This window comes from Mobula birostris, chromosome 21 (genome assembly GCF_030028105.1).
Source record: "Mobula birostris isolate sMobBir1 chromosome 21, sMobBir1.hap1, whole genome shotgun sequence".
Classification (NCBI taxonomy): domain Eukaryota; kingdom Metazoa; phylum Chordata; class Chondrichthyes; order Myliobatiformes; family Myliobatidae; genus Mobula; species Mobula birostris.
Genome location: NC_092390.1, coordinates 53,864,447 through 53,876,679, shown reverse-complemented (window position 1 = coordinate 53,876,679; position 12,233 = coordinate 53,864,447).

Sequence of the window (12,233 nt, the reverse complement as noted above, 5' to 3'; positions counted from 1 at the left end):
ATTAATCGCCGCAGCTTACTTCGATCCTGTGCAATAGCAGTTCCCTCCACCCTACTGCCATACCCAGACGGTGATGCAGCCAGTTAGAATGCTCTGCACGGTGCATCTAGAAATTTGCTAGTGTTTTTGGTGACATACCAAATCTCCTCAAACTCCTAATGAAATATAACTACTGTCTTCTTTCTTTATAGCTGCATCGATATGTTATCCACAGTAGATCCTCAGCAGCAACTATGCTTTTGAAATGCTCCCTTCGTTCATTGTTTATTCTTACTGAGACAGAAATTTGATAGTTATGCTAGAAAATTTTAACAGTGTAGATGCTGGAAATATGAATAACTATTCAGCGGGCCAGACAACAACTGATGAAAGAGAATCAACGATTACAGTGAAAAACACAATGCTTTTTTTTGGATAGCACAATAAAGAGAAAAAAGAATCAAAACACAAAGAAAATGTATCAAATTAAAAGAAAAAAAAGCCACCAATTTCACAAACACGAGGAATTCTGCAGATGCTGGAAATTCAAGCAACACACATCAAAGTTGCTGGTGAACACTGCAGGCCAGGCAGCATCTCTAGGAAGAGGTACAGTCGATGTTTCGGGCCGAGACCCTTCATCAGGACCCTGGGTCTCAGCCCAAAACATGGACTGTACCTCTTCCTAGAGATGCTGCCTGGCCTGCTGCGTTCACCAGCAACTTTGATGTGTGTTGCACCAATTTCACAAAAGCTTTAACTGTACTCCTCCAGCTCCCGACATGGAAAAGATTACAGAAGCACCCACAAACTACCTCAAATGGTTGCTTTGAATATTCTTACATGTTTGACTTGCTATTTCAGACTTCCAGCATTGGCATATACTTGCTTGTAATTGACATACATCATCATTGTACAGTTTGTAAGATTCATTTGGATTTCAAATATAACATTTTGTTAGTGGCTTATTCTCAATTGTACTAAAAATGTCATTATGAGAGAAAATGTGCATTGTAGCTTTGCACTTTGTATTTAGCACATGAATTTCTAATCAATGTTTTTGAATGCAACATTGAATTTTCTTAATGACACCAAAGACATACATTTGACTGAAATATTGAGCAAGTGCAGTATTTTTCCTTGTAAATTCCTAGAAAGTCATTGACTTGAAATGTCAACTCTTTCTCTTTTGAGGACTAGAACATAAAAGCAAGGATGTAATGTTGATACTTTATAAAGTACTGGTGAGGCCTCACTTGGAGTGTTGTCAGCAGGTTTGGGTCCCTTAGGAACTATACTCTGAAACTGGAGAGGGTTCAAAGGAGGTGAACAAAAATGATTCCAGGATTGAACGGTTTGTCATATGAAGAGCTGTTGATGGCTCTGGGCATGTATTCACTAGAATTAAGAAGAATGAAAGATGACCTAATTAAAAGCTATCAAATGGTGAAAGGCCTTGATAGAGTGGATGTGGAGAAGATATTTCCTATGGTAGGAGAGTCTAAATCCGAAGGAAAGAGCCTCAGAAAAGAGTTGTGTCCTGTTAGAATGGAGATGAGGAGGAACTTCTTTAGAAATACTTAATTCCTCTACTATGCAAAAATCTACCCAATCTTGTCTTAAGTATATCTACTGAGGTAGCCTCCACTGCTTCATTGGGCAGAGAATTCCACAGATTCACCACTCTCTGGGAAAAGCAGTTCCTCCTCATCTCCAGCTTAAATCTACAGCCCTGAATCTTGAGGCTATGTCCCCTCAAGCCAGAGAGAGGTGAATCTGTGGAATTCGTTGTCACAGGCATATGTGGAGGCCAAGTTTTCATGTACATTTAAGGCAGACGTTGATAGATTCTTGATCGGTCAGGGCATGAAGGGACATGGCGGGGGGGAGAAGATTCAGGCTGAGGGGGAAAATGGATCAGCCGTGATATGGATACTCTTTCACTTGATTCTACCTAGCATTATCTGTTTCCGTTTATAGAAGTTCTTTAGAGAGCTTACAACAAAATTGCCTTAAAATATGTAGCAACAAATGTTTGCTTTCCTTATCAGATTTGTGGCAGTTCTTAATCTACTTGACATTGATCAGAACCTACAAATCCATTAATTATACTGGACAACAAAGATTTTGCTTCCTCAAGACTTTTGGATGTATCTTATGGATTTTGTGCTGCTGATCATGAAAATCACAATGAAATTTCCCTATCACTGACCATTAAAAAAACACCTACATTTCTTAATTCCTAATTCAAGTCAATTAAAATGTTGCCTACAACACAAGCTGAAAATTTTCTATCTTGTCCAGGCATGCGTGTGCATGTTTAGACAAGGCAGATGCTGCATGGCAGGACAGATTTTAGAAAAGCTATAAATTTCCATTAAGGATTTCAATATTTGAAACAATGATTCCCAGAATAACTGATGCCAAGATTAAGGAGGGCATTTTTGTTGGCACACAAAACAGGTCATCAATGACAGGCAATTGGGACCGGAGAAAATCACATGGAAGGCACTTAAGGATGTTGTTGAAAACTTTTTGGCAACTACAGAGCTCCAAACTACATGGAGCTGGTTGACAACATGCTTCAGAAACAGAAAAAGCTACAACACAATACAGGCCCTTCAGCCCACAAAGTTGTGCTGATCTGACAGTAGCTAGTGAGTTACTGGTTCCAAATTACTGTCTATGAACCAAAAGAAGTAACTTCCCCAAAACTATGGCCAGGCATTTTCTGACAGAGAATTACATCTAATCGAAAGAAGCAACAATAATCCAAAACTTAACAGTAAGTTCATACATGATTGATGTTTGTGAATCAAGAGGGATAAAAGAAATCAAGCAGGGAGGTGGATAACATACAGGATCACCATGATATAATTGAAAGGCAGAGCAGGCCTGATGTTTAGATACCATCTCTTTTAAAAAGCAGTTTGTTTCTTTGATATTGTTCCAAGAAGTAAATATTACAGTTTCACATAAAACATCACATTAAATTTGGACTGGCACTACACAATATGGGAGTGAAGGGTCTGGGACCAAGGGCACAGCTTCAAAATACAAGGATGCTGCTTTAGAATAGAGAGGAAGAAGAATTTCTTTAGCCAGAGGGTGATGAATCAGCCATGATAGAACGATGGAGCAATGTGCTGAATGGCGTAATTCTGCTCCTATGCCTTATGGACATTCAGAGCAACATCACAGAATTAATGTTAATAAATATAGTGTGCTCTATGAGCATGCTTAATATTAACAAACTTTGTTATTGTAAGTTATAATGACAGAAATTTTGAGTTAAGGCTTCAAGCAACCCCAGCTTGACCATAAGACATAAGAGCAGAATTTGGCCATTTGGCCCATTGAGTCTCCTCCGTCATTCCAACCACATTCTCCTGTCTTCTCCCATAATCTTTGATGCCCTGATTAATCTTTCAGTCTCCGCCTTAAATATACCAAAGACTTGGCCTGCACAGCCACCTGTGTCAATGAATTCCACAGATTCATCACCCTCTGTCTAAAAACATTTTTCCTCTTCTCTGTTCTGAGTGGATGTCTCTCTGTTCTGAGACTGTGTGCTCTGGCACCGAGAACAAATGAAAATCGTTGACCCAACGTTTTTAAGCATAGTCGAACCATTGTAAAGCATCAGCACCATTATGCAAATAAACACATTATATTCAATAAAAGTTAATTTCTTGTTTCTCCAAATTCCTACGTGATACAAGTAGTCTGAAATCATATTTCAGTTCAGCTTCAAGTGGTCTAGCATAACAAAAAACAATTCAAGGAAACAACACTTTTGAAAAGATTTGTTTCAAAACAAACATCATAACATCACTTTTGATTGGTCAGATGAAGCATCAGTTTTTAACTTCGTAACACAAAAGCTGCATCCGATTGTAAGTGGTGGTGGACAATTAAAAGGTAAAAGGAAGAGAAAGTGACATCAGCATTGACAAAAATGGTGGGAAACAGCACCTGTACTCACGTTTCAAATGTAAGGCTGAAACATGTATAATCACCTTCAGTCAGAAGAACCAATTGGCTAATCTGTCATCAGTTCTTCCAAGGTCCTCAACATAATTGTTGAGGGTGCTCTATTCACTCCACACACTTTTAAGAAATGACTGGATCGCGAAGTACAGAAAAGGCCATGGAGCTGACAATGTCTGGCTGGAGTGCTGACATTGGTACATCTCAGCCTAGGTGTAACTATATGTTTCCATATCTAGCTAATTGACATTGTAAGTATAACAATCTCAAACATGCTATTGAACTGTTCAAAAGTCAGGAAGTTATGTTGCAGCTTGATAAGATGCTAGTTAGGCTGCATCTGGAGTTTTGCATACAATTCTGGCCACCCTATTGTAGGTAGAATGTCGGGACTTTGGAGAGGTTGCAGAAGTGGTTTACCAGGATATTCTCCGGATTAGACAAACGAGAAAACGAGAGGTTGGACAAACTTGTTTTTTTTTCTGGAGCGGTGGAGAGGCTGAAAGGAGAACTGATAGAGTTTTATAAGATTATGAGATACATAGATAGAGTAGACGGCCATGATAGAATGATGGAACAGACAATGGGCTGAAGGGCCTATTTCTGATCCTGTGTCTTATGGATAGATAGTATCTTTTTTCCTAGGGTTGAGATATCTCATACCTGAGGGCATGCATTTAAGGTGAGCGGGGTTAAGTTTAAAGGAGATGTGAGGGGCAAGTTTTTTTTAACCAGAGAGTTGTGGTGCCTGGGGTGGTATAGGGATTTAAGAGAAGTTTAGATCAGCCCGTGAATATGAATATGAGGAAATGGGCATTGTGTAGGCAGAGGGATTAGTTTAATTGCCAATTTGATAACTAATTTAATTGGTCAGCACAACATTGTGGGCCAAAGGGCCTGTTCCTGTAGTGTACTGTTCTATGAGGAATCAAGGGCACAACAAATAATTCTAAAATCAGCCCATCCCAGACCATGTATTGAGCCAGAATAGCACACCCTGACCCAATCAGAGCTCAAATATTTTATCAGATTGAGCATCCAACTAAGCTGAACATAGCACATATAGTTGGGTCCTGCTGGGCTCCTGTCATGTAGCCAACATCTGCTTTGAGTCATTGGTGTCTACGTGCTTTCTGCAAAAGCAGAACAAATACATTTGTCAAATTACAGCTTCATCAGTAGTCTTCATATTTCATGCTACAAATTAAGAAATTATTTACCTTTTGATCTCAATGAAAGATGCAATGTGGTCATATTAGTTTTAAGTTAAAACTACTGAATGTTGGGTATTTTTAGTTATGGAAGGGTGTGATACGTTTCCTTGGTTTTAATTTCTGTTAATTGTAGGCTGTAGTTGGATTTCTGAGTTTTTTTTATTCTTATAGTATATACTTCACTCATCTCCAAATTTGACTACTTTAATGTTCTCCAGACCAGTGCACCATTTTCGTGTTTTCTTTAGTTTATATGCTAATTCTAAAGCATGATGCCATACCCTGTTGCATCAAATTCCCTTTGAGTGTACACTTGCTGTACTCGTTGGCAAATATCTGCTCCTGATCTGGTACTGCATTGGTTTTAAGATTTACAAATCCTTCTATGGTAACACTCCTAATCTCTGAGGCACTTGTTTAAAAACAGTTTTAAAATTAAATTGGCACATAACCATGCAACATACCATAAATTCCTTTCCAGCTTTCTTTTAATCAATCAGTATGACTTAGTGCAGTGCTGAAAATAAGTCATTAGTGTTTTCAAATTAAAAACCCTAGATTAGAGAAATCTTTATTTTATTCTGATGACATAGGACGCCAAGCAACATCTGTGTGATCTAGATTATAATAATATTGTAAGTTTTCTACACACAGATTCTGCTGAACTTTTAGTTACTTCAATTGCAACAGCACCATACTAAATACTGAATGTTAACAAGGAAGAAAAAGAATGCTGAAGTTTATCAGAGTACAAACACGTTTAAGAACATAGAGGTAAGCTTAAAGTCTTCAGAATAGTAAAATGTATTGTGGTTTTCAGACGGAGAGGATTGTACCAAAGTTAAACTGATTTGTAAATAACAACACTAAAATTGGGCTGTGTCAATTCAGATTGGAATGGAATTGAACGAAGAAACGGGGCTGTTGCACAATTTAATAAACAGTCATTACGTTTTCATCTCATTCTTAGTCATCCATGCCATGAGAGCTCATTTTTGTTGCTGTAGTTTAAGCAGTATTTTAATCCAATTTTACAGGCTTTTGACAATCAGCTCTTGAGTCTAAGTGTATCAGATATTTCATACTGTCATAAATCATTTTTCTTATTCAAGTTGATGAAAAATGCAGCTTAATTGTGACTGGATCTTTTGTTTGAAGTATATTAAAGCAGTATATTCTGTGTATTTCTTAAATTCCTAATATTATAGTTTACTGTCCAATAAAGTAGCTTTTCTCCAAACTTCTCTCAGTATCTGAAGTTTATAAATAGGCAATTAATACAATAAATTCAAATTATTTCATTTCATATTTAAATATTTTATTAATTATTATTGAAAATCAACAACAAAAATACATCAAAGTAATCGTCAACATATCAATATGTACAATAAGATTTAAACTATCAACCAAGCTAAACAGTATATCAATAATAATAAGAAAAAACAAAATGTTAAAGCTATTTTTTTTAAAAAAAAGGAAAGGAAAAAGACCCCTACTAACTAAAACAAAAAAAACCCTACTAACAAAAAAAAAACGGGGAAAAATGCCATTTGGAGCACAAACCCGGAGCTATACACCATACAAGCTTCCATAAAAGAAAGACATCAATCCACCAACCAAATCCATTAACCCAAGAATCAGAAGGGGACCGTCTTAATTAACTCAAATCAAATGATAGTAGCGGGCAAAAGAGCCCCACCTTTTCTCAAAGTCAAATCGAGGATCAAAAGTTCGACTTCTAATTTTCTCCAAACTAAGACAAAACATCACCTGAGAGAACCATTGTATCAAAGTGGGAGCAGAAGCATCTTTCCATTTTAATAAAATAGCCCTTCTGGCCAATAATGTGACTAATGCAATTACATGTTGGTCTGATATAGAAACACCGTGAATATATTGAGGAATTATACCAAACAAAACTGTCAATTTATTAGATTGTAAATTAATTTTTAAAGCTTTAGAAATTGTAGAAGAAATAGATTTCCAAAACTGTTTCAATACGGAACACCACCAAAACATACGTGTCAATGTAGCTGTCTCAGTTTTACATCTATCACACTGACTACTAACATTAGGAAATATTTTAGACAGTCTCTCCTTTGTCAAATAATAACGATGTACAATTTTAAATTGAATTAGAGAGTGACTGACACAAATCGAAGAAGAGTTAACCAACTTCAAAATTTGCAACCAATCCTCTGTTATCAAGGTCATGTTAAGCTGTCTTTCCCAATCTTGCTTAATCTTGAGTAAAGGATAATTATCCTGATGTAATAGTAAATTATAAATTTTCCCAATAAAACCTTTCACTAAAGGATTCATTTTTAAAATAATGTCTAACAGGTCAGAATCTTGTATATATGGAAAATTACTTAAATATTCTTATAAGAAATGTCTGACCTGAAGATATTGCAAAAAGTGTGAGTATGAGAGAGAATATTTAGTTACTAATTTCTCAAAGGACATCCATCAGCCTTCTTGAAACAGAGCCATGAAGGAATAAATTCCTTTATTCCTCCAAAGAGAAAAGGTAGGATCACTAAGTGAAGGTTTGAATAAATAGTTTCGATAAATTGAATTAAGAAGGTTAAATTTTTTAAGATTACAAAACTTACGAAACTGATACCAAATTCGTAATGACTGCTTAATCATAGGATATATATTTAGAATAGAAATTTTGGCTAATTGTACAGGTAAAGAGGCTCCTATTAATGAAGTTAAGTAAAATTGTTTCACAGCTTTCAACAAATTATTAGTTAATTTGAAAATTGTAGTGCCTAACATTTTAATTATTTAATAATAACAAAAAAATTGACGTGCTAATCATTTTGCTGGAGCACTCCATAAGGGAACAAAATAATCTTTAGTCTTTTGTTAGATAGAATATCAGATTGTTAGTTATTTAGCAAAAAAATTTATAACTCTTACCTTGATGTTGTTTTTAATACAGGCTATTTTTAAAGTAATATCTACTTAGAAGCCGCTAATTGAAAAGGGAGACAACAGAGTAGTTATTGTTTTTCTGATTGGAGGATGGTAAATGATGGTGCTCCCTGGGGTCATTATTGAGACCACAGCTTTTTATAAATATTAAATACTTGGCTAAGGTAAAATTGTTAAATTTGTAGATAACAGGAAGTATGGTGTACAGTAACAGTGAAAACGAGGATAGTAATTCACAAATTTATGCAAATAAGCTGAGTGAACAGGCAGATTACATTTAATTCAGAGAAAGACAGTACTGTGCAAAGTACTTAGGCACAGGTACTGTAACTAGGGGTGCCTAAGACCTTTGCACAGTATTGTACTAATTTTATGTATTGCACTGTACTGCTGCAAAATAAAAAAACAAATTTCACGACATACAGTATGTGAGTGATGATAAGCCTGATTCTGATATGGGTCTCTATTGGGGATTGAGAGTGGAAAAAAGGAATCATGGTTGGGAAAAGGGGAACAGAGGAGGGGGAGGGAGCAGGAAGTACCAGAGAAACATTCTGTAATGATTTGTAAACCAATTGTTTGGAATCAAGTGGACCTTGCCAGGTGCCTCAGGGCTGGGTGTGTCTGCACATGTACCAACTCCAACAGTCCATCTCTGCCTCCTGTCCCACAGCCCTCCTGCAATGCTTCAGCCTTTGACATTTCCAACGTACTTTGCTCCTGCCAGGTTCACAAACTCACTCTCCACTCCACATTGACAAATACAATACTGTGCAAAAGCCTTGGGCACCCCAGCTATATATGTGTGCCCAAGACTTTTGCACAGTACTGCAGGAAGTCATACCTTTGACAAAAGAATGAAGTACAGTTTAGTCTAAATTGTACCATTCTGATGGCTGTGCAAGAATGGAATTCTTTGAATGTGAAAGTGCATGTTTAAATAATGGCTCACTGAGTGTAGAGGATACGGGGATTTATAATTTCACAGAGTACAAAAACTGTAATGTTCAAACTGTACTAAACAGAGCTTGAGTCCAAAAATGGTACAGCTATCTGAGGTTCTAAAAGGGTTACAGAAAAGGTTTATTTGAATTAGCTTTGATATATGTATACATGAGAGTGAATGGTTTCATTAGGGTAAGGAAGGGAGATGTAAGGGATCTTTACTCTGAGCCTGTAAGATTGATACAAACAGAGTCAGTTAGAGCCCTCAATAGAAATCGGATAAATGCTTAAGGCAGATTAATTTGCAAGGCTGAGGAAAACAACAGAGAAAAGAGACCAATGGGATTTCCCTCCCATGACTGAGTGTGGACTCAATGAGCCTGGATGACTTTCACTGCCATGACAATTCTGAGTCTATTCTCTGGCATGCGAGAATCTGAAAGATTACAGGTGCATAAAATATTGTCACATATGAAAATGGGAGTCAGAAAACTGTCATTTAAAGGGAAATAAATATATTTTAGCAATATCTATTTTCATATTATTTATACATTGTGTATATTCCAGTTTTTTTGTTCATAAATCTATAGTCAAGTTATTTTTTCAGTAGTAAGTTTCAATATAAGAATTATAATGATGTGGAAGAGACCATTTGAATCATCACAGAACAAAGAACATAAAACAGAACAGCATAGTAATAGGTCTTTGGCCCAGGCTGTCTGTGCCAACCTTGATGCCAATTTAAACCACTTCCATCTTGCTTGTGCAATATCAGCAACCCTTCTTCACCTGTTCATGTTCAGTTAAATGCTTCTAAAAATACTGCTATCATATTCAAAACATGTCAAGATTATTGTTGAACTATCCTACCAGTCCCCTTGTCCTATTCCCTCTCCCCCCGCCCCATAGTCCTGAAATATTTTTTCTTCCTACCTAGCCAATTCTATTTTGGCCCTTATGAATTTCAGTCTTAGACAATCAGTTTCAAATTATAATTTTCACTGTAAAATATTTCCTCATATCCTCCTAATACTTTTGTCAATTTTTTAAAAATTTGCATCTCCAAGTCATTGAACAATTCACCAATAGAGACAATTCTCTTTTTTCAAACCTGAACAAAACATCATCTCATTCACCCCTGTCAAAAATGGAGAGAATTGGAAACTGGCGAATCAGCAGGAAATTTCCGACTGTTGAACCTTTCTTATATGATGTTGTATTGTCAGAATATTGTATCATTACTGTTACAATTGGATCTTTATGCTGTTGAAAACAGCACCACTGCTGATTTCATTATGTTTACAAATGCCAATGATTAAAAATGGGTTATAAAACATTTAAATTACTTTGTATATTAAACTGCTGTATATATGTATTTTTAATAATTATTGGTTTATTGTTACTTAGATTGTATATTTAATTTTGATTTAGTATTTATATTTTATTTTATTTTATTAGTTTTTGTGATAATGGACTCTTACTGTCGGCCTCTTATTGTCCATGATTATGTGATAGTGAGCTGGCTTTGAGAACCACTGCAACTTGTCTATTGAAAACGTGTCCACAATATTGCTAGGTAGCTAGTTCCAGGGTTTAAACCCAGTGACAATAAAACACCAATGATGCATTTCCACATCAGAATGGTGTGTGTCATGGAAGAAACCCTGGCAGAGGTGGTGGACACCTGCACCTGCTGCTTTCATCTTTCATATTGGCGTGGCTGTGAGCCATGCTGTCAAATTAACCAGGGTGAGTAACTGCTATACAATTTATTAATGATGCGCACTGCATTCACTGTGCACCAGTGGTAGAGGGAATAAATATTTAGTGTAATTGATAAGGTGCCATTCAACTGGATCACTCTGTCCTTGGGTGGATAAGCTTTGTTGTCAGACCTTCACTCATACCAGAAAAAGTATTCCATCACAGTCCTTACTTTTGCCCTGTAGAAGATGGAAAATCTTCCTGTAGGGTACCCAGGCTTTGACTACGCTTGTCACCTTAACATCAAGCAGTAGTAAATCAAGGCAACTGGACTTGCTGAGTTGTCTAGAAGACATTTCGCCACTCATCCGAGAGGCTGCTTCAGTTCTGATCCATGCTGCGTAGATTTCAGGCTTGTAAACTCTGTGAGTTATTTAAAGGTATAGCAGTTGTACGAGGGTCATTAAGAGTTGTAGAGGTAATGAGAGGTCATTAGTCTTACCTCTGCATGAACAGAGGTGTGAACTGTTGTGGAGCTGCTAGGGTAGAGATGTTAGGACTGTATTGTAAGTAGCCAATAGGGGGTGTTGTACCCCCCCCCCCCCCACCCCGATCAGAAGTGAAGAAGCCTCTCGGATGAGTGGTGAAATGTCTTCTGGACAACACAGCAAGTCCAGTTGCCCTGATTTACTACTGGTTGATATACAATGACCTGCATGACTGAGAACCTTCATAAACATATTGTCACCTTAATAATTATGTGGCTAGTCCCATTGATTTTCTGGTCAATAGTGGTTCACATTACTTGGTGGTAGTGGATTTGGTGATGGTAATTTTGAAGTCCAAAGTAAATTTATTATCAAATTACATAAATGTCACCATATACAATGCTGTGATTAATTTGCTTGTGGGCATACTCAATAGAATAATAACCATAACAGAATCAATGAAAGACCACCCAACTTTGGCATTCAACCAGAATGCAGAAGACAACAAGCTGTGGAATTACAAAAAGAAGTAATAAAAAAGAAATAAAGAAGCAATAAATATTGGGAACATGAGATGAAGAGTCCTTGAAAGTGAGTCCATGGGTTGTGAGAACACTTCAATGATGGAGCAAGTGAAGGTGAGTGAAGTTATCCCCTTTGTTTCAAGAGCCTGATGGTTAAAGGGTCATAACTGTTCCTGAACCTGGTGTCATGAGTCCTGAGGCTCCTGTACTTTCTTCCTGATGGCAAGAGTGAGAAGAGGGCATTCCTGGGTGGTGGGGGTCCCTGATGATGGATGCTACTTTTCTGCGATAGCATCTCGTGCAGATGTGCTCAATAGTTGGGAGGGCTTTAACTGAGATGGACATTGAATATCAAGAGAAAGTAATTTGAATATCTCTTATTAGAGATGATTATTGCCCAGAAATTTTGTGGCACAAATGTTACATGCTACTTCTCTACCTTTTTG